Below are 26,992 nucleotides of genomic sequence, written 5' to 3'. Positions count from 1 at the left end.
GTCCAGGGGCGCCTGGGGGGCACAGTTGGTTAAGCGTTCGACTCTTGGTTTCTGCTCAGGTCATGATCTCAGGCTTGCGAGATCGAACCCCGTGTTGGGCTCTGCTCTCAGCTCGGAGTCTGCTTGGGGTTCTCTTTCTCCCTCTCCCTCTGCCCCTCCCTTCGCTCATGCGTGCTCTCTAAATAAATAAATGAATAAAAAAATGAATAAAATCTTATAAAAAAAACTACAGCACTGTCCACACATCTCATAGTGGGAAATCCCTTCCATCAGTGTTTATACGAAGTGACCAGTAGACAGCGGTGACACGGTAAAGGGTGAGACTCAGTCTGTGTCCTTGAGGAGCTCACCCCAATGCAGGGGCAGACAGCCATCTGTGCCGAGTGCTGGTTGGCATGATGCTGGGCCATGGGCCAGTCTCCCTGAAGCACTCAAGGGAATCTTTAGGGGGTGGTGATGATGATGTTTGATTAAGGTTTTGGAAAATGAGTAAAAGTTCTTTTGGAAGCCAGTATGTGCATGGTGGGAAAGCAACATCGAAGTAGAGGTTGCGAGCACAAGTGTGAAGATACTCAGTGGGTTCATGGGGCAGGAGCATTGAGGAGCGTCTTGTGGCTGAAGCATGGAGAACGGCCACAGAAGGTAGGCTGCTTCCAGTTTGTGAAGTAACTTAAAGCAAAGGTTAGAAGCTTTATCCTGTAGACCTCAGAGTTTCAGCTTTTAATTCTGAGGATCCTTGCTCAGTGCATTCCCCTCCTAGCCCTGACTCACCGTGAGTGGGAGTGGGGGTGGCAGGTCCCATAGGGTCCCTTCTAGAAGGCCGAGACTCGGAAGTGTCAACGTGGAGGGCGTCAGAGCTTTCCCAAGCAGTAAATGATCAGGCCGATCCCAGGGATTCACGGGGACATAGAAACAGGACGCTGGGAGACAGGCAGAAGAGAGATGAATGGAACCAGCAGCTGTAGGCTATAGAGTGTTCCCGGGCCCAGACTTCTGGGTGGAGAGGGCTGCTGTGAGCTCTCCGTTATGGGCAGTCACTGTCATATTCTACTGCCTGGTAAGTAGGTGGGAGACTGTGGACAAGTCCCTCACGGCTTTAGGGCCCATTTCATCACACAACGCGAGATCTAGGCTTCAACGGAATGATCCAGAACGGTCAGGAATGTCGGGGCATGCAAGGTCCATCTTAAGCTCCCATCTTAAGGCAGTCTGACCATTGTGCTGTATTTTGGTGCATCACCGCCCAGGGCCATTTGCAGATTCTTTCTTTTATTCGTCCAACATGACATTTGTTGCATGCCCCAGGCTCCAGTCCGTGTGCATTCAGAGACGGATGCGTTCCTGCCCTCAAGCAGCTCCCTGTGTAATCAGAGAGGAAGCGCGGGTTGGCAGGCTTAGAACCCGAACGTCAGCAGGCCTCACTGGCATGTGGAGGCTGGTCGCAGTCGGTCACAGCTTGTCCTTCCTTTGTTGGCATACCTCCATCAGCCCCACACTCTAGGAGCCGCTCGAAGGACTGTCTTGCTCAAATCTTTACGATGAGAATGTCCCAAGTCCGTGCCGAGGGGCGAGTTGCATGCAGAAGTGCTGGAGAATGGCTGTCTGCCCCCTGAGATGTTGTCATCGGGGAACCGAAGTGACAGGGTCGGGTCTCGAGACTGGCCAAGCCTCATGACACAGCTCCTTCAAGGTCTACCGTAAGTCACGCTCCCCCTCCTATGGTATCCATCCAATGAGAGAGTACCGTGTTACTCTATCTTGGTACCCTATGATTTTTCCTCACAGTACAGTGTTAGAGTCTGAAATGGTCTCGTGTCTTTCGTAGTGGTGGCCTTAGAGTTGCACTCTTATGCGTATTGATTGACTCACTGTTTGAGCAGCTTGACCTGGGATTCGAGGCCTGGCAGTCTGGCCACAGTCCAGCTCCTAGCCACCATGTGTATGTTTGTTTTGTCTCTGTCAACAAGAATATCGGCTCTGTGCAACTTGTCTCACAGGACCAACAACCTTCATGCTTAGTGGGCTCACGAAAGATGGTGACCGAATGAGCAAGAGATCAGTGAGTGGTCAGGGAGAGCTCCTTGAGGCAGGGAGGCATGGGCTAGTGAGTGCAGGGGGTGGGGGCTGCAGGTGGACATGTGCGACATTCCTGGAACATTCATGGATGGGGTGAACTCGGGCACAAGGGATCATGTGCTTTAGGGTCGCGGGAGAGGGAAGTGAGAGAGACCAGCCTGGAGAGGTAGATAGATGGGCTTCTCCAAAAAAGATGTTCCTGTTATAGGTAGAACGCCCAACAGAGTCCTTCTAAGTGTGATCGGGAAGCCAGCTTTGTCAGAATGTGGGGGTACTTGTTAAAAATACACCATTTATTGCCTCGGCATCTGGGGTCAGGGGCCTGGTGATCTGCATTCTAATGCTCTTGCCAGGTGAGGTGACTACACCCTGATGCTTGGGAACCACTGCCCTGAGAGACAAGGAAACTGCCAGTAAGATCTTAAAATTATTTTATTTTATTTTATTTTTTTTTTTAAAGATTTTATTTATTTGAGAGAGAGAGAATGAGAGAGAGCGAGTACATGAGAGGGGGGAGGGTCAGAGGGAGAAGCAGACTCCCTGCTGAGCAGGGAGCCCGATGCGGGACTCGATCCAGGGACTCCAGGATCATGACCTGAGCCGAAGGCAGTCGCTTAACCAACTGAGCCACCCAGGCGCCCATCTTAAAATTATTTTTTTTATTTTTTATTTTTTTTAAAGATTTTATTTATTTATTTGGCAGAGAGAGACACAGTGAGAGAGGGAACACAAGCAGGGGGAGTGGGAGAGGAAGAAGCAGGCTTCCCGCCGAGCAGGGAGCCTGATGCGGGGCTCGATCCCAGGACCCTGGGACCATGACCTGAGCCGAAGGCAGACGCTTAACGACTGAGCCACCCAGGCGCCCCTTAAAATTATTTTTATCTTTCAGTTTTTCTTCATAATCCCCTAGCCCTCACCCCAGCACCGAGTCTGAAATGGAGTTGTAAAGTAACATAGACCCAAGCTAACACAGGAGAGTATGTTAAGTGTCTGTGGGCTGATTTAGTTCCTGGTGAGAGCCTTCTTCCTGGTTTGTGGAGGAACAGCTTCTGTTGTATGCTCATATGGCAGAGAGAGAGAGAGAGAGAGCATCGCTTTCTTTCTTGTCTTATAAGAACACCGATCCCATTCCTGAGGGCTCCACCCTCATGACCCCAATCACCTCCCTAAAGCCATCTCCAAATACTCTCATATTGGGTTTGAAGGCTTTTAACATAGGAGTTTTAGGGGAGGACACAAACATTCAGTCTGTGGCAGTCCTTTGTGTGTTTAGCTCTTTGTGTGTGTCTTGTCTTTGGGACTTTTGCTTGTAGGCTATAGTTGTTTTCTAGGGCTCCTGTAACAAATCACCATCAACTTGGTGGTTTAAAGCAACAGAAGTTTATTCTCTCATATTTCTGGAGGTCAGAAGTCCAAAATCAAGGTGTTGGCAGGTTCATACTCCTTCTGAAGGCTCTAGGGAAGATTTTAGCTTCTGGTGGCTCCTGGTAATTTCTGGCATTCCTTGTTTTGTGATTGCAACACCCAGTTTCTGCCTGTGTCTTCACATGACCACCTTCTCTGTGTGTCCTCTCTTCTTATAGTGCACCAGCCATTGGATTTAGGGCTTGTCCTAATCCATTGTGAATTCATCTTCACTTAATTATATCTGCAAAGACCCTATTTCCAAATAGGTTCACCTTCTGAAGTTACATGGACACAACTGGGTAGACATAAATTTTAGGGGGGCAGTATTTGACCCACTACCTGTAAGGTTTGGTTCTGAAGGCAGTTCTACTTTGTTGATTAAAGATTTAAGAAGCATATACTTGGGGGGCGGGGCGCCTGAGTGGCTCAGTTGGTTAAGCGACTGCCTTCGGCTCAGGTCATGACCCTGGAGTCTCTGGATTGAGTCCCGCAGCGGGCTCCCTGCTCGGCAGGGAGTCCGCTTCTCCCTCTGACCCTAACCCCTCTTATGTGCTCTCTCTCATTCTCTCTATCTCAAATAAATAAATAAATCTAAAAAAAAAAAAGAAAAAAAAGAAGCATATACTTGGTCAAAGGGACCTCCACCAATAACCCTAACAACAACAAGGCAACAAGTCAGGTGGCCATTTCAATTCCAAATTTCAATTCTAAATTCGTCCATTGTTTTGGACAATCTTGCGTGCTTTCCTGAGAACGTATATTGAATTCATTTATCTTCAGAGTCTTCAGGGAGAACAGTTGATTGCATATGAGTTGCTGGAAAATTCTTTCATGGATATCCCTTAAGTCAGCTTCCCTGAAATAGTCAGCTGATTCTTTATGCTCAATTTCTGGAGATTTTTTTGGAGCTTGTGTTCACTGGCTTCCAGAAGGGGTGTCAAGAAGGTGGGAGGCTCTGGCCCACGGGTCCTTTCCACAGGTACAGTGGCTGATCTGACCATCCTGGGCCATGCGTGTTGGCTCTGAGTTTTCTTGCTTTCCAATCCTGTTTTCTGTACCATGACATAATCTTATGTGACAAAATCGGGAGTATGCTTCTAATCCAGTTGCTAATCCAGTTCTAATCCATTTGCCAGGTTCTCAGGTAGCTGAGGCTCTCCTGAAGATATTTTTCCTCAAGTTACTCTTTCTTAAATTGCATAGTAGTTTCTTAAAAGGATGTGATGTGGTTAATTTAGCTGATTCTTCTGGTTCAGCATTCAGTTTTCCACTTTTCGTTTTACTAGCTGTGGGGCTTATGAACTTCCTTACATGTACATCTTTGCATCTTTTATTATATCTTTAGGTATAAACCTTTGTATCCTTTATTTTGTCTTTAGCTCTGTTCGTGAAGGATCAAGATCTGGGGGAGGGTGACATTTAGCTGGAGGTAGGTTTTCTGTTTAAATACATGTTTAAGATGGTACATCAGTATGCAAGATGTGGGGCGCATGGGTGGCTCAGTCGGTTAAGCATCTGACTCTTGATTTCGGCTCAGGTTGTGATCTCAGGGTCCTGAGATTGAGAGCTGGGCGTGGAGCCTGCTTGAGATTCTCTCTCTCCTCCTCCCTCTGACTCTCCCCAACCCCACACGCTCTCACGCTCTCTCTCTCCTTCTAAAATATATATATGCAAGATGTGTCACCATCCTGCTTCTAATCACGACTGTTTAATGACGACACATCTTTTGCTTATTGGTACCTGTGAATATTTCAATGATTTTACTTTGCTTTAAATAAAATTTCTCATGCATTCGTGGACAGGTTAAGAGAATTGCCACTGTTGAGTGGCATCTTTTGTACTGTGTTCTCTTGCATGGTCTAGGTTCATTGCCACTGTACAGAGGAGGAGGGAGGGGGCTAGAGGTGTGCTGTTACATGGCCAAGGTCTCACGCGCGGTGGGGCTGAGCTGTTTCTGGAACAGAAGCCTGTCCAGGACGTGGTGGGGACCGGCCAGCGTGGCCATGCCTGGCCCTGTGTGGGGAACGAGGAGCGCAGAGTGGTTTGCTGGAAACTTCAGCCTGTGATTACCAGGATAGACTGCTCAGTGGGTGGCTGGGGGGCCTGGGACAGAGCCGGGCTTCAAAGCCACCTGAGCTTGTAACCTTCACCCTCCTCTCTTCCCATCAGATGCAGTTAGAGAAAGGACAGTTCCGTGAGGCCTCGCCACCCAGCCAGCTCCGAAGGGCTGTCTTTGAGACCGAGTTCTGTGCAGAGGCCTGAGCCGTGGGTGTCAGCGGGCTGCCTTTCTTCTCTGGAGGTATGTTTTCCTCCGCATTTCCCGCAGGGCTCCCAGGAGAAGGTTGTTTCTCAGTTTCCTTTTCATTTGGGGTGACCCCTCTGACTTGTTTAAAGCTGGGCTAAGCTTGCTGCTCAACTTTCTGATCACAGCTTCTGTGTGGTTGTTCTGAAAGCTGCAGAGGGCTCGCCTTTCATCTGGAATCTTGTGCTCTCCCTCGCTGGGCGCTGCGGCCTTGCTTCTGTCCAGAGCTGCTGGGGCTGGAGAGGGGGACACCCAGGGGTGTCCCCACATCCATTTTGGTAGCTGGTGCGTACACCTGACTCAAGATGGCAGCTGTTCTGGGTGCATTTGGAAGCCCCAGAGCCTTCTGCCCTGGGCTACTGCATCGGTCCCTCTGCTTCATTCATTCATTCATTCATTCGTTCGTTCATTCATTCATTCATTATTTTGAGAGAGAGAAAGACAGAGCATAAGCAAGGGGGGGGCAGAGGGAGAGGGAGAAGCAGACTCCCTGCTGCGCAGGGAGCCCGACTTGGGCCTCGATCCCGGGACCCCGGGATCATGACCTGAGCCAAAGGCAGACGCTTAACGACTGAGCCACCCAGGCGCCCCATCGGTCTCTCTGCTTGTCTTGCCCTCTCACCATCTGTCTTAAGCCGACAGCCAGAGGGTGCCTTTTAGCTCAGTGTCACTCTGCTCAGAACCTTCCAGTTCTTTCCAGCCGCCCCACATAAAGACCAAGGTACTCGTATTGGTTTCCAGGTGGACACGTGCGGCCCTCTGTTCTCCCCCTCCCTCCCCTTGCTTACTGGGCTCCTGCCTGTTGCTCAGATGTCTGGGGACAAACACCCTCCCCACAGCCTTTGTGCCGGCTGTCTTCCACCTGGAGCAGTCTTCTCTGGGGAGCCCCGTGGTGGGCCCCTCCACTCCTCCCGGTCTGGGCTCTATCGGGTCTCTGTTTCAGTGACACTGTCCCCAGTCATCCTGTTGAAAACCACCCCAAATGTGTCCCCCATGTCCCTGACCCGGTAGAGAGAATGTGGCCTCGAGTGGTGGTCATGTCCCTGGCGACCGTAGGTGTGAGCTGACCTGCGGGTGTTCTGGAATGTACACATCTGTTCTGTGTGTGATGGCAGGAGTTTTCTTCTTGCAGAATCCTACTAGCTACCGTGTGTTTCATTCCTGTGACTTGTGGGATCCTTGCTTGGCTCGTATGAAATGTAAATTTGATTCACTTGAGAGGCCACTACCAGGTGCCCTCCAATAGTCCCCCGAACGGAAGTGGCATCAGAAGATTTTTGCATTTCCAGCCGTGAGGCCCTCTGGCTGTTAAGTCTGATGGTGGAATTTAACTCTCTAGTTAGTAATGGGTTGTGAGACACTTGTGCGAAGTAAGTCTCCAGGTTTATCTCAGCTCGATGAGAAGTATTGGGTCTCGCAAACCAACAGGTTAGTACTCCTTGGTTCAGGGGCCTAGGTTTCAGACAGAATGAGAACTGCTCTGTTGAATTTCAGGGGCAGGTGGATTGTTATGAAAGTCCCTACTGGGCTCCAAGCGGCTCTTTTCAGCTGGGTCTGATCCGCTTCCAAGGAGGAGAGGAGGGTCAACTTGGACCCCCCACTCTTTCCCAGCGTTTTAATCGAATGTCCTCATTTCCAGTTTCCGTATGTATCTGTTTATTGTTTACTGTGTGTGAAGCAATGGAGTTGGGTATTGGGGCTCTTGGGGATGATTCCTGTCTTCAGGGAGCTTATAATTTGCTGGAGAAGGTAGACACAATCATCAATACTGAGGGTATACAAAACTTGAATATGCATCCAAGTATAAGCAAAGTGGGGTGAAAGCCCTGAGCAGGGAGATCACTTTTGCCAAGCATTAAAGATCACTTTGCAGGATGGACAGCACTCGAGGCACATCCTGCTGCATAAGTGGACTTTTAGCAAGCATTGGGCAGGGGCAGGACTCCATGGGGATGGGAAAGGCGTGCAGGGATGGATGAGCCGCCTAAGGGAGATGGTGGAGTGTGAAAATGCAGGACTCCATAGCAGAAGAGAGCTGTCCTCTGGGGCCAGTGTGTAGGGTTTGTGAGGGGCCGTGTGGGAAGGAAAAGGGAAAGTGCAGTTGGGGTCACGTTGCAGAGACCTTTTTAAAGGAAGCACCACGGAGCTTGAATTTTACCAGCAGAAGATGGATAACCACCGGAAGTCTGCCAGGAGGGGAGAATGAGATCCACGATCTGTCTATTAGAGAACCCTAGGGTAGCATCAGGAAGGCTAGCTGGCTGGGGGTGGTCTAGGTGACGGGGAGGCTAGTTAGGAGCTGGTTTCCACGACCTGGTTAGAGATGAGCTTGGGCTGGGCAGTGGCCGAGAAACAGTCATGGTGGAAAAAGATGGAGAAGACTGGGTGAAGAAAGCATTCTTCTGGCTCGTGGCCCCAAACAGGCCACTTTTCTCCCCAAACCACTCAGGAGCTCAAAAGACCAAAATCTTGGGGTGCCCGGCTGGCTCAGTTGGTGGGGTGTGCAACTCTTGATCTCGGGGTTGTGAGCTCAAGCCCCACTTTGGATGCAGAGATTACCTAAAAAAAAAAAAAGACCAAATTCTCCTCCTTAGTCGATGAAATGGAGCTAAAACCAGAGGAGGCCATAGCAAGCCTACCTTCTCACTGTGTGGAGGGAGGATAGAAAACTCTTGGTGCCTGAGAAAAGCAGTGTGTTGACTTGAGTTGCACTGGGGACATTGGCAGCTAGCATCACTAAGGGATCACCCGCCTCCCTCACCCCTGGATTAGAAATGGGAGGGAGAGAAGGGCCACCTGCTTCAACTTTTTCCATGTGGACCTACTGACTTGGAGAGAATATTTGGGATAGCTATAGTTTCTAGAAAGTGACTCGTTAACTAACTCAGTGGATTTGTTTAGATTAGACCCTAGTTTTCATATCTGGAAGGAACACATGCTTCAGTGAGAGTCATGGATATTATTATTGGCGTTGTTAGTAAGATAATAAGATCTTAATACCTCACTTTACTAAAAATTCCCAGCCTTGTGTTAAGCATTTTATAAATGTGTCTTATATAGAATTCTTTTTTTTTTTTTTAAAGATTTTATTTATTTATTAAACAGAGAGAGAGATAGCGAGAGCAGGAACACAAGCAGGGGGAGTGGGAGAGGGAGAAGCAGGCTTCCCGCGGAGCAGGGAGCCCGATGTGGGGCTCGATCCCAGGACCTGGGATCATGACCTGAGCCGAAGGCAGACGCTTAACGACTGAGCCACCCAGGCGCCCCTAGAATTCTATAAGGATTCTCTCTTTCTTTGGAGCCTGCAGGGTAAGAAGACCCTCTAAAATTCTCTCTCCCCCCATTTATTTTATACGGGGTGCTTTTTTGGGCTTTCGTTTTAGTTTTCCAGGTAGGAGACACTCATTTTTGGAAGGATCACACAGAACATTCCCCATGTCTCAGGGGTGCACCTTTTCTAGTGGCTTCCTGGCCACCTGACCACAGAGGGCTTTCTCGGGGCCTGTTGGCAGGAGGGCTCCTCAGAGTAATTGGTTATTTCAAACTGGTGATTGCTTTCTCCTCCTCTTGTGGGCGGTGTGTGTCCACCTACACATTCCGGGACTCTCTTAGTTGGCTTGATGGATTTGTTTGGACATGACCTTTCTCAGTTCCTCTTCCCCTGGGTTTTTGCCTGCTGAGGAGATGATCCCCAGATCCCATCCATCTGCACTGGTGGCAACAGAAGAGAGAATTTCTCTTTCCTATGGTCCAGGTCCAACCACGCAGACACCTGTCCTTCAGAGGCTCATATGGTTCTGGTTGGTATCCCTTCCCGACACAGAGACTTTTTTTTACCTCGTGGTTCTGGAAGTCATCAGGTTGGACGTGGGACAAGGAGGAGGCACTGGAGGGTCCTCGGCTGACCTGGGATGCTCTTATGGATTGCACCCTGGACACAGAGGAAGAGCCGGTCCCCCCCACCTCCATCTGCAACCTGGCCCTGTGAGGACGTGTTTCCCGTTTGTGGTTGATTCATTCTGAGAGCTTTTCATGTCCTTTGGGAATGTTCACTGTTAGATTTGAGAAGAAAAAGGACAGTTTCTCTTTTAAGTCTGATGAAAACCATGTGAGCAGGACATGTGTCCATTTGCCGTAGACTAATGCTTTTCTTATGGGCACTTGATGACTCCCCCGGCTATTGAGGAAATCCGTAGGAGGAAGGGAACCTGGACTTTGGGACTCTGAGATCCCGTGTGTCCTCATGTTACAAAGAAAATGAATCCTGACCATTTTTGAGGCTTGTCAGAGTTCTTTCTCTGCAGCTCTGGAATTTTCTCTCTGGTGCTTTCAGAGTGGCCAAATCCATGGGCTCCTGGGACTCTTGATCTGGAGAGATCCACTGATGTGGGGATGAAGTGCGGAGCTGAGCCAAATCATAACTCTTGTAGGCCCTTGCCGTCTGCCCAGTGTCATGTGTGCAGTCCCCATGAGCTTGGAAAAATGCTCCCCGAGCACTGCTCCCATCCACCGGGGTCGTTCTGTGGATTTCCAGATGTTGAACTTGCGCAGGTGACGTAACCCCAGCTGGTGTTGCCGGGGGGCCCGGCTGAGTCACGCTCATGACTTTGAGATTGAAGCTCCATCTCGGTTAGTGGCAGGAACCCTGTGGAGGGAGATGGTGCTTGGTTTGTCTGTTTGCATGTTCTTCGCCTGGGCCTTCCCCTCAAACCGACGTCCAGACCTGGTATGAAGTATAAACACACCTGTTAATATTGGAGGGGATTGGCCAGCTCTGGATGATACATTTCATTTGTTTTTTTTCCCAAGAAGCCGGATGATAATCCATTTTTATAATATCTCTTTCTCAGGGGCAGAAAGATGAGGGCTTGGTTTCGGGGGAGAATGGTGTAGTCTGCGACATGAGGCGCAAGGAGGAGACAGATTAGTGCGTGAGCTGGACCTTCCCATCCAGACACAGAAGTCTCTGAGAAGGGAACATTAGTTTATCGATTATCATCTTGTTTCTTGAAAAGAGCAGGTGAGTTACACTTTCTAGTACTGCTGCGTCCTGCGCCACACACATACTTGGTAGGGGTTGGCAAACACGGGCCATGGGCCACATCTGTTCTGTCACCAGTTTTTGTAAATAAAGTTTTATTGGAAGGTGGCCAGGCCCGTTCCTTTATCCCAGTGACTGCTTTCACACTTCAAATGGCAGAGTTGACAGAACGAATGAGTGCCCGGGCTTGAAATCTTTCCTCTCTGGCTTCTTACTGAAAGTTTGTCAACCTTTGCCCTTTATCCAGACAGTAAAATCTTGGACATCCATCCCCTTTATTTACAATCTCTAGTTTTTCATCTTTGCTGCTTTAAACCCAACCCATAGCTTCCCCTCGTTCCTCTCCTCTTAGCTCTTGGATTATTTTAAGGGTTGCATTTTTGGCGGGGTGCTGTTTCCCTCTTGGAATTGTAGGGGGGGTGTTATCAGGAGCTACCACAGGTATTGAGAGGTTCCAGATATCCCCCAGACTGCAGGACAGCCTCACCCCACATGCCAGGAGCACACTTACTTTGAACACCACTTACCTGGTTTCTGTTTCTGTCTATGAAGCGTTTCGGTGGATCTTTTTTTTTATTTATTTTTTTTTATTTTAAAGATTTTTATTTATTTATTTGACAGAGAGAGACACAGCGAGAGAGGGGAACACAAGCAGGGGGAGCGGGAGAGGGAGAAGTGGGGAGCCCGATGCGGGGCTCGATCCCAGGACCCTGGGATCATGACCTGAGCCGAAGGCAGATGCTTAACTACTGAGCCACTCAGGCGCCCCTCGGTGGATCTTTGTAACATCTCTCCCAGTGATGAGATTGTCCTTAGTGGTTTGCATTCCAGAGGCTTTCCCACTTTGTGTACCTTGTTTTAGTTGCTACCTGACACAGGAAACACAGGTCATTTATGTGCCTGCCAGTGGCATGGAGATCTCACTGTAACTTCTCTGTTGCGTGTATACACACACACACACACACACACACACACACTCTCACTCTCACTCACTCTCTCACCTTCAGTGCTGCCTTCTGTCGACCGTAATGACTGCTTCAGTCAAATCCCAGGACAGGATGCTTCTTTCATTTCTCAAGCTGCTGGAGAAAACTTGGATCTCCTGTTCTCTCATAGGAATCACCAGCCTTTGTAAATCCTGCTTAAAAACAACGTCTCCTTCACTTCCCCCTTCACCTGGCCCTCGTTGCTTCTGGGGCCAGGCTTATAGCTTTTACTCAGAGGAAGCTAGCTGGGCTTCCCCACCAAAGAGGGAGGCTCCGTGGGAGATGGATGTTTCCTCCAGCCCAGAGACGGGACAGCCAAGCCTCCGCAGAGGTGGAGAGAGAGGGGCAGGGCTGCGATTGCGGGAGGGACCGGGATAGCAAGGGGAGTGGGGCTTGGGGAGCGGTGGGGCCCATGGAGGGAGGGCTAATGTGCTTGGCATCCTCGGAGCATGAAGTCAGTGCAGAGTGTCCGGGGACTGTGGACCCTCCGTCCATCTAGAGATGTGGGAGAGTTACTGGGACAGATGCAGGCAGCCTGTGACAAACAACCCGCTTCTGAGACTTCCAGAGAGACCTGGAGAAAGGAGGAAGTCTGAGTTCCTGCCACTTGGGGGAAGAGGGTGATGGACATGGGTGGGGTGGGGGGCAGTGTGTTTGAGACATCCTTAGGACCACCCGCCTGCTGAAGCCCAGGGGACATTTGTGTGACACAGATGGTGGGGTTTCCATGGCCACAGAGTGTAGTGCTCACTCCATAGGGCACACTGGAATCACCTGGAAGAACGCCTGCCCCTAGGGGTTCTGACACAGTAGGTCTTCATTAGGCTCAAAAATTTGCATTTCTAACAAATTCCCAGGTGATGTTGCTGCAGTTCTGGGAGCCACACTTGGGGAACCACTGGCCTCGAATAAAAGAGATAAACAGGGGCGCCTGGGTGGCCCAGTTGGTTAAGTGTCTGCCTTCGGCTCAGCTCACGGTCTCAGGGTCCTGGCATCGTGCCCCGCATCAGGCTCCCTGCTCAGTGGAAAGCCTGCTTCTTCCCCCACACCCCCTCGCTTGCTCGCTCGCTCTCCCTCCCTCCCACTCAAATAAATGAAATCTTAAAAAAAAAAGAAAAAAAAAAGATCAGCAGTGAAGTGAGCCTGTTTGTGTCCGCAAAATGAAACTGAGCTAAGAAATGATTATAAGGGCTCCTGGGTGGCTCAGACGGTTAAGCGTCTGCCTTCGGCTCGGGTCATGATCCTGGGGTCCTGGGATCGAGTCCCGCATCGGGCTCCCTGCTCCTTGGGAGCCTGCTTCTCCCTCTGCTTCTCTCTCTCTCTCTCTCTGTCTCTCATGAATAAATAAATAAAATCTTAAAAAAAAAAAGTTTTTTAAAAAAAGAAATGATTATAAGATGGAATATAAAGCTAACTGTGTATTAAGAGCAAGAATTTGGTCCCCATTGGGTTGATTACTATGTCATAATTTCTAAGTTCTAGAAAGGCTTAAGCTAGTTGAGAAAATGCTCTTGAGCAATAACATGATAGTAGAGACTTCCATTAAAATCTAATTCCTGTGCATTTGGGGAATTTATTCACTCACTATAAACAGGAAGAGTGTTTCAAAACTGAGTTTTGGCTCTTTGTAATTTTGAGTGCTTTTAGCTGACTCAGTAAAGAGAGTCCCTCACTTGAACTTTTATTTATAAAAGAAGATAATTCAAGGGCCTGAGCAGCTCCCTTCTTTTACGTCTGGGTTTGTCCTCTCAATATCAGGATGAACATTTGATGTCAGTGGGCCTAAAGTTTCAGCTGACAGACTCTGATTTTTTCTCTTTTAATTTCTGAATGTAACAAAGATTGATGCAGGATTTTGGCCACAAGGATAAAAATAACTAAAATGCAAACAAAAGAGTGCAAGACAGACACATAATATACAGTGTAACTATATGCTTCGAAAATACCCTGGATGCTCTGGAATGATCTGGAATAAATGCCAGTCTTTACGAGCACTGATGGCTGTGCCCTAAGTTAGGATTTACTTTCTGTAAGGGGGAAGTATGTCACACTGGCCAGGAGCCTTTAAAATGCAAACGTGCAAATTTCAGAAGAGCTCTTAATTATTTCTCTGTTCACATGAGGCAGGTCACTTATTCATGGAGTCCTTAAAAATCCTTGAAAGGATTCATTTGAGTGCAACTGACTACTTTGAAAAGGAGAGTATCGAAAACCTTGACCTTGGAATTGGCGCCTACTCCCGGTGGCTCGGGCCATTGACTTTCGGGTTTACCCCGGGTCTGCATTTGGTCCTGCCTCAGCACCAGTGGTAACAATAGGGCTTGGGGCTGAGTAACACTCTGGGTCCTTTAGAGCTACATTTATTAACAAGTTGTTGGGATTTTGGCCAAGGCTCTCTGACATCTCCATGTATCCATCCCGCCATCTGTGAACCCTATTGATGGGGTATAAATTAATAAAGTGCTTTTAGGGTGCCAAGAGGAATCATAATAAATAATATTAAACAACTCCAGGGATTTTAACAATATTTACAGTTTTGGCTTTCACACGCTTAGGGATTTGGAGTCATTTTTATAAAACCGGCTTGAAAACCATGCATCAGGCTTCCTTTATGTGATTGGCAATGTTTCAGAAACCACAGGGATCCCTGCTTCTCAGAGTTGTTCTGTGCTCGCCCCGTCTGTATGGGTTGAAACTGTGCTTCCCTGTAAGGCGTTTCTTTATGGGAATCGCTCTCTTGATCTGAGGGATCTCACTGGTGATGGTGAGTGAGCGGGAATGTGTTTTCTGCAGAAGAGTGACAAGCAGGGGAGAGAATGGTGTGGCTAGTAGTTTCGGTGTTATTGGGGTGGTTGGCGTTTTAATAGAATTATCTGCGGAACTCGAAAAACTTGTCTGACTGCTCGGGCTTTGTGAGAGACAGTGCACTGTTTTAGGAATTTGTTGATTTTTAAGGTGAAAGGTGAACAAGGGAGGGGTAGGGCCAGACATACCATTGTGACTTTCATAGGTTCGCCCTGTTGGGGTTTTGTCCAGGTTTTTAGATTTCTCAATCTTAGAGTTTTACCATCTGTGACTCACAGGTTCTATGTTAAACATTCATTTTAGAAGCTGAAGAAGTGGTTCTTTGGGCTGGGGACACCAACTTGGTCTACTCCTTTCCCATATTTGGTAATTTGTGGATTCTTCCGGAATAATGGCGATGCCGTCTTTTACCTTGGATTTGTAGAGTTTGGGACCTGGGTGCTCAATAAAAGTTTCTTGCAATAACAATAACAATAAACATAATAATTACAGTTTATTGCACTAATATTAATAGTAGAGAAAATTATTGCATTAATAATAATAATAATTATAATGGACAACACTTTAGGGTACTCGCTATGTGGCAGGTATTGTTCTGAACCCTTGACATGTATTCACTTTTCTTTTTTAAAGATTTATTTATTTATTTGAGAGAGGGGGAGGGGGCAGAGGGCACGGGGGAGAGAGAGTCCCAAGCAGACTCCGCCCTGAGTGCGGGCCAATGAGGGGCGGATCCCATGACCCCGAGACCACGACCTGAGCTGGAACCAAGAGTTGGATAGATGCTCAACCGACTGGGCCACCCAGGCGCCCCGTGTATCCGCTTATTTAATCCTCTCAAGAATCTTGTGTGGTAGGATCCTGATCCTATTATTACGCCCATTTCACAACCGGAAGCCGAGCCACTGCAAGTTTAAGTGACTTGCCGAAGGTTATTTGGGTGGTAAATGGTGGGCTGTGCATCCAGGTGGATGGTACAGGGATTTGATCCCTGAAGCATCAGATTCTTGGTTCTTCATCATTGCATCATAGATCCAGTACCAAAGTTCTCACGAGTTTAATATGTTATAGAGATGCTGGATTTTTGTCTTGGAAACAGCTCGCAAGTATCCACATTAGGGCTGATAACATTTTCTTTAAAGATTATAACTCTGAAGACAGGGATCTCAGTTCATGTTACCTGACACAGGTGGGCTGGGGAGGGGTGGAGAATGAGCTGTACACATAACTGCTAAGGAGCCATCCCCAAGGGGGCTTTGCATGTTTGTGTGTCTTCGAGAAGAGTGAGGATGACAACCTTTTTGAGTATTTCTTGTGTTTTGAATTACGTAGGAGCTCAGTTCTTTAGACTTTTCTAGCCAACTGCTTGAGGTTCATTCATGTTAAGTCTTGGGAAGACAGAGGTGAATTTTGCAGGTGAGAGATTCTGTTGGGTTTTGCTTTTCTTAATGTCTTGTTTAAATGCCCCTTATCTGTGCTGTGTGTGTGTGTTGGGGGAGCAGGGATATCTGTGACAGAGCAAAGCAGGGAGTTCTGTAGGGAATCGGTCCATGGTGGAAATTAACTTTCTTGGACTCTGATGAGAACGTGAACTCTGGCAGAAATGCCCCTTTCTGGCTGCCCTTCCCAGGATTAGGGTAACACACTTGCAGAATTGTATCTGCAAGTTTTGAGGCTCAGTGTCAAAGTGGAATCTAGGAGGAAAAAGGAACTGTTGGATGTGGACAAGCCCTGCAAAGCCAGCTACACATGTGATAAGTGGCTTTTCTTTTTGACTTAAATAATCACAGACTCACGAGAAGTAAAGAATACAGAGAGGTCTTGTGTACCCATCACCTAGTAATGACATCCTGTTTGACTGTAAATAGTGTGTGTCAAAACTAGGAAATTGATAATTGGCATGATGCAGTTAACAAAACTGCAGAGCACACTGTGTTTTCCCTAGTTTTTGCATGTTACCTATTTTATGTTTTTGATAGTACTTAGTACATATAATTTGACCAGTGTTTCTTGATGGGCAGGACCTCTGACTAAGGCTGTCATAAATATTTTACAGACACCTGATTTTTAGTTTAACGTCTAAGTGTTTTTAACACGGCAAACAGTGGAGTGGAATGTGAAGTCCAGCAGCTGAGTTAATGGACTAACAACCAAACTGGTTATTTTCATTTATGGCCTGGAACTCTTTGGGGATATTATCTTCATTTTTGTTGCCTTTTCAGAGAGAGGAGCCTTTCAAGAGATAAAGGATAATTCAAGGTCAATGTGTCATATGAAGAGCTCTTGCAGAGAATGATAAACAGATGTTGTTATCCCTGGAAAAGGGAGAGATTTTGATTAATCAGATAAGAGGTATGGATGGACTGGTGGGACTCAAAGATCTTGGATGCCATTTCATGATAACCGTTAAGAGTGGATTTACTTTTAAAATGACAGCCCTGTATGAGGTGGGCTAAATGTTGGCTGCCTGGCTCATCATGATTGATTGCTCCTGGCTCTGTGGTCCTATCATGCTTTGCTGAGACTTTCAATTAGCCTCTGTCACTGTCTGCCCTGGATTCAAGCTATTTGTGGGGGCCCCCGTCTTCTCGGTTAGACTAGGAATTCTTTGAGGGCAGGGACTAATTCATTTTTTGACTTTTCTCTTTCTCCCTTTCTTCCAGTATCGAGCAGGATGCTTAGAGCATAAGGGATCTCTGGTCGTCTGCCCCTCGCAATTTCCAGACTATTCCTTATCCTGGCTTCACTTACTTTATGTATTTAACTGGGCATTTGTTTGCATCTTATGTGTATTTGAAGTCAATACAGCTTAATTCATGATAGATTATTGTGTAATTTGGGGCTATCACGAGATAGGCTGGCCTTGTTCTCAAGTGTTACTGAAACAGCATTAAAACAGCCTCGGAGCTTGGTAGATTTTCTCCTTGAATAAAGCAGTAGAAAGGTTTTGTTTGTTTGTTTGTTTGTTTGTTTGTTTCCCTGCGGTATAGAATTTTTCCAAAAAGTTAATCATCTTTTACACTTAACTGTTAACACCTGGGATAATGATTTAAAATTCTTCTGACTCCTGAGTTCCTTTTGGGGCTGGGTATTAAGGATGTTGGCTGTCATCTATGATTATGACCTCTCCAAACTGTCATTGGTGCTGTGGGGCCTTGTCTTCCGTGAGAACTTTAGGAAGGTAAGTTTTCCAGTCACTTTTTCTAATGTGGCAGTCACAGGGAGGGGAAATGCTGGGGCTTTGGGATCATTTGGCTACAACGCAATGGAAAGAAGTTCTCAAATAAACCTCCATAAAAGTGCACTACTGAAGCAAGATGGCAGAAAGTTGTGGGGAGCCAAGGATGTGCCCCTGAGGGGATGAGAGCAGGAGAATCAGGAAGGGATGCCATCCTCCCATTTTTTCAGAGGGCCTATCTAATCTGTCATTTTGGCTTTTCTCGCAAGGCTCTACCATTCTCTGGCCTCTGCCTGCAGACTCACTTTCTTGCTTGAGTTCTGGTTTCTCAGGTTCTCAGATTCAACTGCTTGCCAAGTGGCTTTGACTTGGTATAGAGTCCTCTAGTCCAGTACTACAAGATCTTTCCTTTAGAGAGCTATCTTGGTCTCTCAGTATCTCAATTCTAAGATTTTAAGTGGGAGTCTGGCCCATGTTGAGTCATGTATCCACCCCTGGTCTCCCCCAGCTGTTGCTGGGATGAAGGGGTCAATTTGTGTGTCAGGTAGTCCCAGACTCGTCTAGGCAGGCTCTCAAGAAGGTGGAGTTGGTGGGAGGCTATGATTGGCATGGCTACCATATCCCAATCAAGGAACAATTCACCATTGTTTATATTTGGCTCTAGATTGCATTAGGAAAGTAGGACCCATTCCTCTTTGGCCCGGTCTTGGCCTCCAGTCTTTCCCAGTTGGAATTTCAGGCCTAGGCTGTAGAATGAGGAAGAGGTTCAGAAGTTCTGTAGTCTGTTTGTGGGTAATGAAGAGTTGGTTCCGAACACTAATGAAAACGGGGATGACTGGATACATGGTGTTGCCAATCAATATTTAATTTAAAAGGTAGTTTAACTCATGCCTCTGCATTAAATTAATGCATTTGAATTTTTCATTCTATATAAACTTGTTTACCTTTTGAGTTCTTAACTTTGACTTAAGACATCCATACTCATCATGCAGAGATTCCGGCTTTACAACCAAGAACTTCTATTGTGTGTCACAGTCATTGGATGACAGGGGTGGGTACAGTGACAGAAGGTCCAGAAGAGGAGGGGTGGGGAGGATCTGAAGGCTTCATTTTCCCACTAACAAGCTGTGTCATCTTGGTGACTTTAGTTTTTTGCAGCTCGGTTTCCTTACCTGTAAAATGCGGTAAGAAAAGTATCCATCTCAGAATGTTATTGAGAGGGGTCAATGGGATAATATCCAAAGGCCCATTTTAGGTATTCGGGATGCAGGAGCGAACTAAATACATAGCCATCTTGTCTTCCTAGAGATTCTGTGTCAGCATGTTCTGCCACCCCTCTAGCTTATAAATCAAAAAGAGGAGTATCCTTGTATTTCCTTCCAACTTGATGAAAAATTAGGTCTTAAGAGAATAGGACATCATAGGAGGTGGGTGGGCTTCTTTGTCTTGTGAAAATTAGATTGTGTGTGCACACGATCAGGAGCCAGTCAGAATCAATGCACATGTCAACATTCTTTGAAAAAGGTCTGTTTTTCAAGGCAAACATTAAATGAGCTTTATTTGAGTTAAGAGAATAAATAAAACTTACCAGAGACATTTTATGAGCTGATATCTTGGCTTTGATGACCCAGGGAAAGACATTCCTCCTTGTGCAGGGGGTAACTCATTTTGCTTTTATGAAATCAAAGTAAAAATTCTTTTTTTTTTTTTAAAGATTTTATTTATTTATTTGACACACAGAGAGAGACAGCGAGAGAGGGAACACAAGCAGGGGGAGCGGGAAAGGGAGACGAAGGCTTCCCGCCAAGCAGGGAGCCCGATGCGGGGCTCGATCCCAGGGCCCTGGGATCATGACCTGAGCCGAAGGCAGACGCTTAACGACTAAGCCACCCTGGTGCCCTCAAAGTTAAAATTCTTAATGGATTTTAATAACCCTAAATGTCATATTGAATTTAAATTTAGACAATTTCAAGTAACATGTCTTTATAGTTGCTATGGTTGACTCATCTCTTGGGGTTTAGCATAGAACTCAAGACATAAAATCCTTCATTTTTAAAAAATTTCATGTTTTGCAACCTTTGCTATTGTGAAATAGAAACTTTGGGGATAAGCTTTTTTAGATGGGAAGAAATATATATTTCCCCCCAGTGGATCCAAACAAATCATCTACCAGCCAAAGGAAGCAATTTCCTTTCTTTGCCTTGGGATTTGAAGCAATAATATATTGTATATAATTATTTAACTTCGTTGACCTAAACTTTCTTCTTTGTTTGGCATTTATAGATTGTTAAACACCCTAAATCCAAATGATTACATTTTAAAATGGTACAAAGAATTTAAGGATACGCTGGTTGAAATCTTCAAGAATTTATCCAAGTCAGTATAAAAAATGATTTCATTGCTTTACAGACAGATTATATGAAAATATCTGTGGGGTCATCGATGTCACATTTAAAATGTTAAAGCAAGATCCATAATAATAGAAAGTTACTACTCTCTATCATACATTGTTAGTATTAATTAGTAAGGCAACCAATTCTTTGTAATTTCTTTTTGATTTCTGGCAGAGTGTCTTTAATTGTTTGAGAAGGGACAGAGCTTGGTGACAGGAGATGGTGGTATTTACATTTCTCTTTCTTCATCAATTTCACAGGACAAGCGATCAACTCCATATTTTTACATCACACTAAGCAGTTCTCTAAAATGGCCAATGCCCTTGTTATTGTAATTGGTCGTAATTTCTCTCCTTCACTGAGGGAGCACTGAGTGATCTTCACACCCAGGAGCAATGAATGTTGCTGTGAGGATGGTAAAGTTCTGCCGGGTGCAGGAATTTAGCAGTTTAGCAATGCTACTTCTACCCCCGTCCCTGCTTCTGGTCACACGCTTAGGTATTTGGATGCGAGGGCGAATAGAAAGATGTGGCTACTTCCAAGGGTTGTATTAGTTTCCATTTTTAGTGGATTAAAATTATGTGGTGGTTTATTTTAAAAATCTGCTCATTTCCATCAGTCATGTAAACCATGACCCTTGTGTGGGAACCCGGCCAGGTCTCCCTCAGGCCCTTTCTCATCCACAGCCATTCATTCAAGAGGACGGCATAAAAAGTAAGATTGTTTAAAAATTTTCCACGCCATTCTGAAAACAGGTGCTTCCTTTGTGAGTTCAAGCTAGTGAATTTATGTGGTCATTTCAACCCAATTTAAACCGTCGTTCTCAAGAACAAAGACATTTTCTTTGCCCCGAAGATTGACATTTGCTCGCAGAGATTAGGCACTTCCTGTGACCCTGGGTCCCATTCTGCTGGTGCAGTCGGGGAGGTCAAAGGGAAGCCAAGCCCATTGGTGCATGGTGTTTGGTTGCAGCAGGAGGTGCTTAGAGTTTGTGCATATCCACAGAGAGGCAGGCTGAAACTTGCTGAGATATTTATCAGGTACTTTATGGTGCGTCCATTCTCTAAGTTAGCAGCGAAAAGTCTGCAGTCCTTTTGTTCTCAGAGAATGGTCAGTGTCCAACCTGTTGCATCTGTCTCTCTGATCTCCTGCCCTTTCACTTTCCCTGCCAGAAAGCAGCCCCGGCATCTTCACATTCTGACTTCTGGAGTGGAATGAAAGAGTTTCTTTCTGTATGGAGAGGTTTGTCTGGCACAGAGCTGCCTTTGACTGGTAGGGCCCCCCCCCTCACTGACTTAGAACGTACAGTGTTGGCGCCAAGCCAGAGAGGACAGTCATAAATAGTCATTTGAACGAGGTTTCATCACGTCTTTGTCCTGCCATCTTACTTCTGGCAGGGACTATTGGGCACTCTGTTAAATCACGAGCTGCTTTGGTCAATGTGATTGCAATACTTTAAATCAGAGACACCACGTTGAGATCCACGGTATGAGATGAAGGTATTCAGGCAGTTAACACAATGTCCTAAAGAGTGGGAATAATGGTTCCAAATGGATGCTAAGGAATGCTTTTAATTTCTATAAAGCCCTAGCTTTACAAGGAGCAGGATGTCTGCCAGTGCTTCCTTCGTCCTGTCTTTGAGTAGGAGATGAGGTGACAGGACTTCTGGTTCCTTTTAGAGAAAATGAGAAGAAGGTTTCTTGGCAGTTTTTAAATTTCTAGTTGAAAAAAAAAAGGTGATCTGGAGCCAATCTAACAAAATGTAATGTGTTTATTTTGGGGGGCAGGTATAAAGATGTTTGTATATGGATCTCTACTTTTCTGAAATTTTTTCAAGAGAAAGGAAAAAAAAAATAGGGATGTGGAGGAGAGGAAGGAGGGAAGTCAGGAGACTGAAGCATGAACAGTTAACAGTGCTTTTTGTTGCAGAGGGACCTGTGTATGCATTTAGGAATGTATGTGTGGCTCTAGCCAAGCCAACTTCTCTGCCTGTTTTTGTCATTTACACAATGACATTTATAAATGGGCATGATAGTCCTTTAAGAGATAATATCTCTTTAAGAGCCAAACACAGTGCCTAGTACCTAAAAAATCCCCTCCCCCATCTTAGTTCCCTTCATTACCATTTTGATAGTTGCCTCTCAGATCTTTGGTCAAATAGGCAGACTTTTGTCTCCTTGGTCTTCTTATCAGTTTGGCTCCATTGTTATTCACTTATATATAGTGATACCACAATGATCGAAGCATTTTTCCTTTTGTTTTTTCCTACCATCAAAAGGTGGTAGGGTAGAAAAGGTGATTCCCCCCCCCCCCCCCCCCCCCCCCTTTCAATTTAACCATATTTATTGAGGACCAGGTCAGGACCAGGCTGGGCTCTGGGAGCGAAAGGAAACAGTGGGAACAAGATGGACCGAGTCACTGCTCCTATGGAGCAGATAGTCCAGAGGGAGACAGATAGTAGAAAACAAATGTCAGGAGGCAGAGGGAGAGGGAGAAGCCGGAATGGATGAAGAAGACGAACGTGGGATTAGAGGCTAGACATCAAGGAATGGTGGAAGGACTGGGAATTCTCTGGCCAGGTATCTGCACAGAGGGAGGGAGCAAACCTTGTAGAAATCTGGGGGAAAGAGCATTCCAGGCAGAGAGAACTAGGAACATGTTGAAGAACTGCAAGGGGCTTGGGTGGGAAAGGCAGGAAAGTAGCACTGGGGCCAAATCACCTGTAGGAGGTTCTCTCTGGGATGTGATTTGTGTGAGGTTCTCACCGGGATAGGATTTGCATGAGATGGGAAGCGACACAAGTCAGACCTCAAAACTGGCTGCTCTGCTCCTCTTCAGAGACTTTGCTAAACGTGTTCTGCAGAGAAGATGGAAAATAATAGTGTATCTGTTCCTTTGATTACAATTCCCATCATATAATAATTAACTGCTAGCTGTAATTATAGGACTTCCTCTAATTTAGTTTAGCACCCTTGGGACCTCTATTAGCCTATATCCCAATCAATTTCACAGCTAGTAAGAGGCAAAAATGCCGTATTTCCTGTTGAAATGATAAATCTAGCGGGAGCACGATCTGCCTATTTGTTTTCATTGTGCTAGGCTGCTTTATTTTCTTCCAGTGCATTAAGGCTCCCCCATGTAGCATGTCGTTTTCCTAATTAGGATATACTTTCACAGATAGTTGTTAATGAATTCCATGCATCTCACGTCCTTTCAGTAACCCCTCCAATTCGTGTAACAAAAATTCTCAGCTGCCAGCCAAGGGAACACATGTGTCCCCCCACCCCGCCCCCCCACCCCCCGATAGATGGATGTTTTAGTCAATATTTATTCTCGCGTCTAGCACCTTTTACTACCCTCATGTCCTCTGCGGAAATTCATTTATGTAGAGAAATGCAACCACTTCTGTTTTCTCAGCCAGGTGCCACACTAAGTTCTCCTGGCATAGAAAACCCAGGGATGGTCCTTTTTGGCTCCTTGGCAAAGCGGGTGACTTACGGCGTTGAGACGACCTTGGCCTCCGGGGGCTCCTCGTGTCCAGTTTTCTCTGCTGCTCTGGTGGCAGAAGCGGTCCTTGCCATCGCACATCTCTGCAGAAGTGGGCGCTCCCTGTCCCCGTGGACGGCTTCTCTGCGGAGGCGGCGAGCGGCGCTCTCTGGGCTGTTTGTGACTTCACTGGAAGTAGCCCCCTGAGACGCAGGGTCGTCTCCTGACAGCTCAGGCTCATTAGTTTTGAAATAAAGCCTGGAGTTTGTGCGTAGGAACTAGAATCGCTCCACACCACAGAGGAAGAAACTAGGGACTTGCAGGGAGCAGGTGGAGGGGTGGTTGCCCAGGGCCGGCAGCCAAGTCATAAACACGAGCCCTGAGTCTCATGTGTTCCTGCAAGCCCGTGTGTGTGAATAAATGGATGGACTGGGTTTTTTTTTTTAAAGATTTTTATTTATTTATTCATGAGGGAGAGAGAGAGAGAACGGAGGCAGAGGGAGAAGCAGACTCCCCACCGAGCAGGGAGCCCGATGTGGGGCTCGATCCCAGGACCCTGGGATCATGACCTGAGCAGAAGGCAGATGCTTAACTGACTGAGCCACCCAGGCACCCTGGATAGACTTTATTTTTTAGAGAAGTTTTAGGTTCACAGCAAAACTGTACCCCTTAGTCCCCCACCCCCCAATCCCCAGCTTTTCCTACCCCCTCCCCTTCCCCCTTTCCCCCTTCCACAGTGGTACATTTGTTAGAATTCATGAGCCTACACTGACTCATCATTATCACACAGAGTCCATAGCTTACATTAGGGCTCGTGATGTACATTCTGTGAGTTTTGACATAGGCACGGTAAGAGGTATCCATTGTTACAGCATCACACAGAGTAGTTTCATGGCCTTAAAAATTCCTCTCTATGCCCCCTCTTCATCCCTCCCTACCCCCTAACCCCTGGCAACCACTGATCTTTTTACTGTTTCTCTAGTTTTGCCTTTTCCAGAATGTCATGTGGTTGGAATCATATAGTATGTAGCCTTTTCAAGTTGGCTTCTTTCACTTAGTAATATGCACTTATGGTTCTTCCGTATCATTGCTATTTTTGCTGAATAATGTTCCATTGTGTGATGTACCCTAGTGTATTTATTCATTCACCTACCAAAGGACATCTTAGTTGCTTCCAAGTTTTGACAATTATGAATAAAGCTGCTGTAAACATTCACAGATTTTTGTATGGATATTACATATATTTATATTCATGTCTATTACATATATTAATGAAGTTTTGTTTTTTTTTCTGATTATGAAAAAGCACATGCTCAGTTGTGTAACATTTGGAAAATATTAAAAAAAGGAAGAAAAATTTAAAAATTCAGCCTGAGTCTCTGTATTAATTTAATATAATAAAACACATGAAATTGGAGCTGTCCTGGAAAATGCAGAACATACGGTTATTACATATTAGAACAGTTGCTGGTAAAGACAGGAAAGATTTAGGGCATTCCAAATGCTGGTTCTGTTTCCATTAAAAGTGCTTTTTAAGTGACTTTTTATGATAATCGACATTCAAGCAGTGTCAGTTTTACAAAATAGCTAACTTAGGAGTCTCTTGAACAACTGACCTCCAAGGAGAAATTCTTCCCTTAAAAAAATCCAGAACTAAAAAAAATCCAGAACTACTTTAGCGATGGCTCTTAGTGCTTGCCAGTGGAGGGGAGTCCTGTCATTCCTGTGGAATCCTGTGGTTCAGATGCACACATGTTTTATAATGCCCGATGTGATTGCTTTGGGTTGTGGGAGCATTTATTTGTCTGGCCATCTTCTGGGTGGAGAGAGGGAGGGGATTGCTGGGGAGGGGGCACTCACGGAGTAGTAACGCCTGAAAAGCAAACCCAGAAGTGGACTTAAGTTGACCTGGGCATCTTTTTGCTTTTCATTGTCCATTTTTAACAAGGTAAACCAAACGGAACTCAACTCAGAAATATTTTTTCATGATTTTTGTGAATGAGAGCATATGCCTAGAAATTTTTTTTTCTTTTTCTTTATTTTTAAGTAGGCTCCACGCCCAGCATGGAGCCCAGCACAAGGCTTGAACCCTCGACCCTGAGATCAAAACCTAAGCCGAGATGATGCTCAACTAACTGAGGCACCCAGACACCCCCCCGCTTTTTTTTTTCTTTTTTGGCTATAATTTATCCACTGTCTCTTTTTGGTGAAACAAAGAAGGTCTGGGGCAAAAATACAAATGAAGGCTCATATAACCTATGCCTAAATATAAAAAAAGTTGAAATGAAGTTAACAAATTGTAAAATAAACCGTGTTTTATTCTCCTACCTTGACAAATAAACTTTTCTAATGACCTAGAAAGCTGGATTCAGATGTAGAATGATTAGGCTCCTTGAAATACCACAAGGAATTATAGGGGATTGAGGGACAGCCAGCCCCGAGCCCATGGCAATTTTTATCCTCCTACTCTTGGCTCCATCTTGGACCATATGAGGCTTCATGGACCCTACAACTTACATAAACAACCTCCCTCTACGACCCCCACAAATGGCTGCCCTTGGCATAAGAGTGCACATGTCCCCTCCCTGCCCTTGGGAGGATAGAGCCAAGGAGGTCTTATGGAAGGGCTTGCATGTGGGCACTCGGCCCCCAGGGTAGGGGTAGGGAAGGCCTCTGTGCATATGGCTGCTGGAGGGTCAGAGAAGGCCCTCTGATGTGAGTGCCCAGGTCAGGAGCCCTTCTTCTGGGGATGATTCTGGAAAAGGGGATCCAGAGTCATTTGCTACTAGGAATCTTGTAGCTTTGGTTTTGATCTTGGAAAAGCTAGCCGTTACTTTTACCATAACAAAAGTAGAGTGAGAAGCATCCACTCTAAATACATGGGAATTCAGCAGCGTGCAGTTCAAAAGTTGTTGTTTTTATTTTATTTATTTTTTAATTTTTTAAAAAGATTTTATTTATTTATTTGAGAGAGAGAGAGAGAGAGAGCACATAAGCAGAGGGAGAAGCAGGCTTCCCGCTGAGCAAGGAGCCTGATGCAGGACTCAATTCCAGGACCCTGGGATCATGACCTGAGCTGAAGGCAGACGCTTACCTGACTGAGCCACCCAGGTGTCCCTATTATTTTTTAATTTTTAAAAAAAAAAAATTATTTATTTTGAGAGAGAGAGAGAAAGAGCACGAACAGGAGGGGCAGAAGGAGAGGGAGAGAATCCCAAGCAGACTTCACACTGAGCGCAGAGCCTGACTCGGGGCTTGATCTCACCATCCCAAGATCATGACATGAGTTGAAACTAAGACTTGGACGCTTAACCGGCT

At 46.1% G+C, this 26,992-nt stretch overlaps 1 protein-coding gene across 9 annotated transcripts in view; it reads left to right on the top strand.

Annotated features, from left to right (window-relative positions):
- Positions 1–26,992, top strand: part of TIAM1 (TIAM Rac1 associated GEF 1) — a 372,168-nt gene that overhangs the window by 110,014 nt on the left and 235,162 nt on the right. For 4 of the 9 annotated variants that reach the window (XM_032393262.1, XM_032393266.1, XM_032393255.1 and 1 more), the window contains exons 3-4: positions 4,863–4,912; positions 5,653–5,782. The exons of 2 other annotated variants lie outside the window; for them this stretch is intronic. The gene's annotated coding sequence lies outside the window, so the exon portion shown is untranslated. Of the gene's footprint in view, positions 1–277; positions 1,698–4,862; positions 4,913–5,652; positions 5,783–26,992 lie in introns of those variants that run through there. 3 more of the 9 variants (XM_032393257.1, XM_032393260.1, XM_032393256.1) reach the window with 2 other exon arrangements.

The sequence above is a fragment of the Phoca vitulina genome, unplaced genomic scaffold (assembly GCF_004348235.1).
Source record: "Phoca vitulina isolate PV1807 unplaced genomic scaffold, GSC_HSeal_1.0 scaffold72, whole genome shotgun sequence".
Lineage (NCBI taxonomy): Eukaryota > Metazoa > Chordata > Mammalia > Carnivora > Phocidae > Phoca > Phoca vitulina.
Note: the sequence above shows the minus strand (reverse complement) of the source record. Positions and strands in the feature narration are given on the sequence as shown.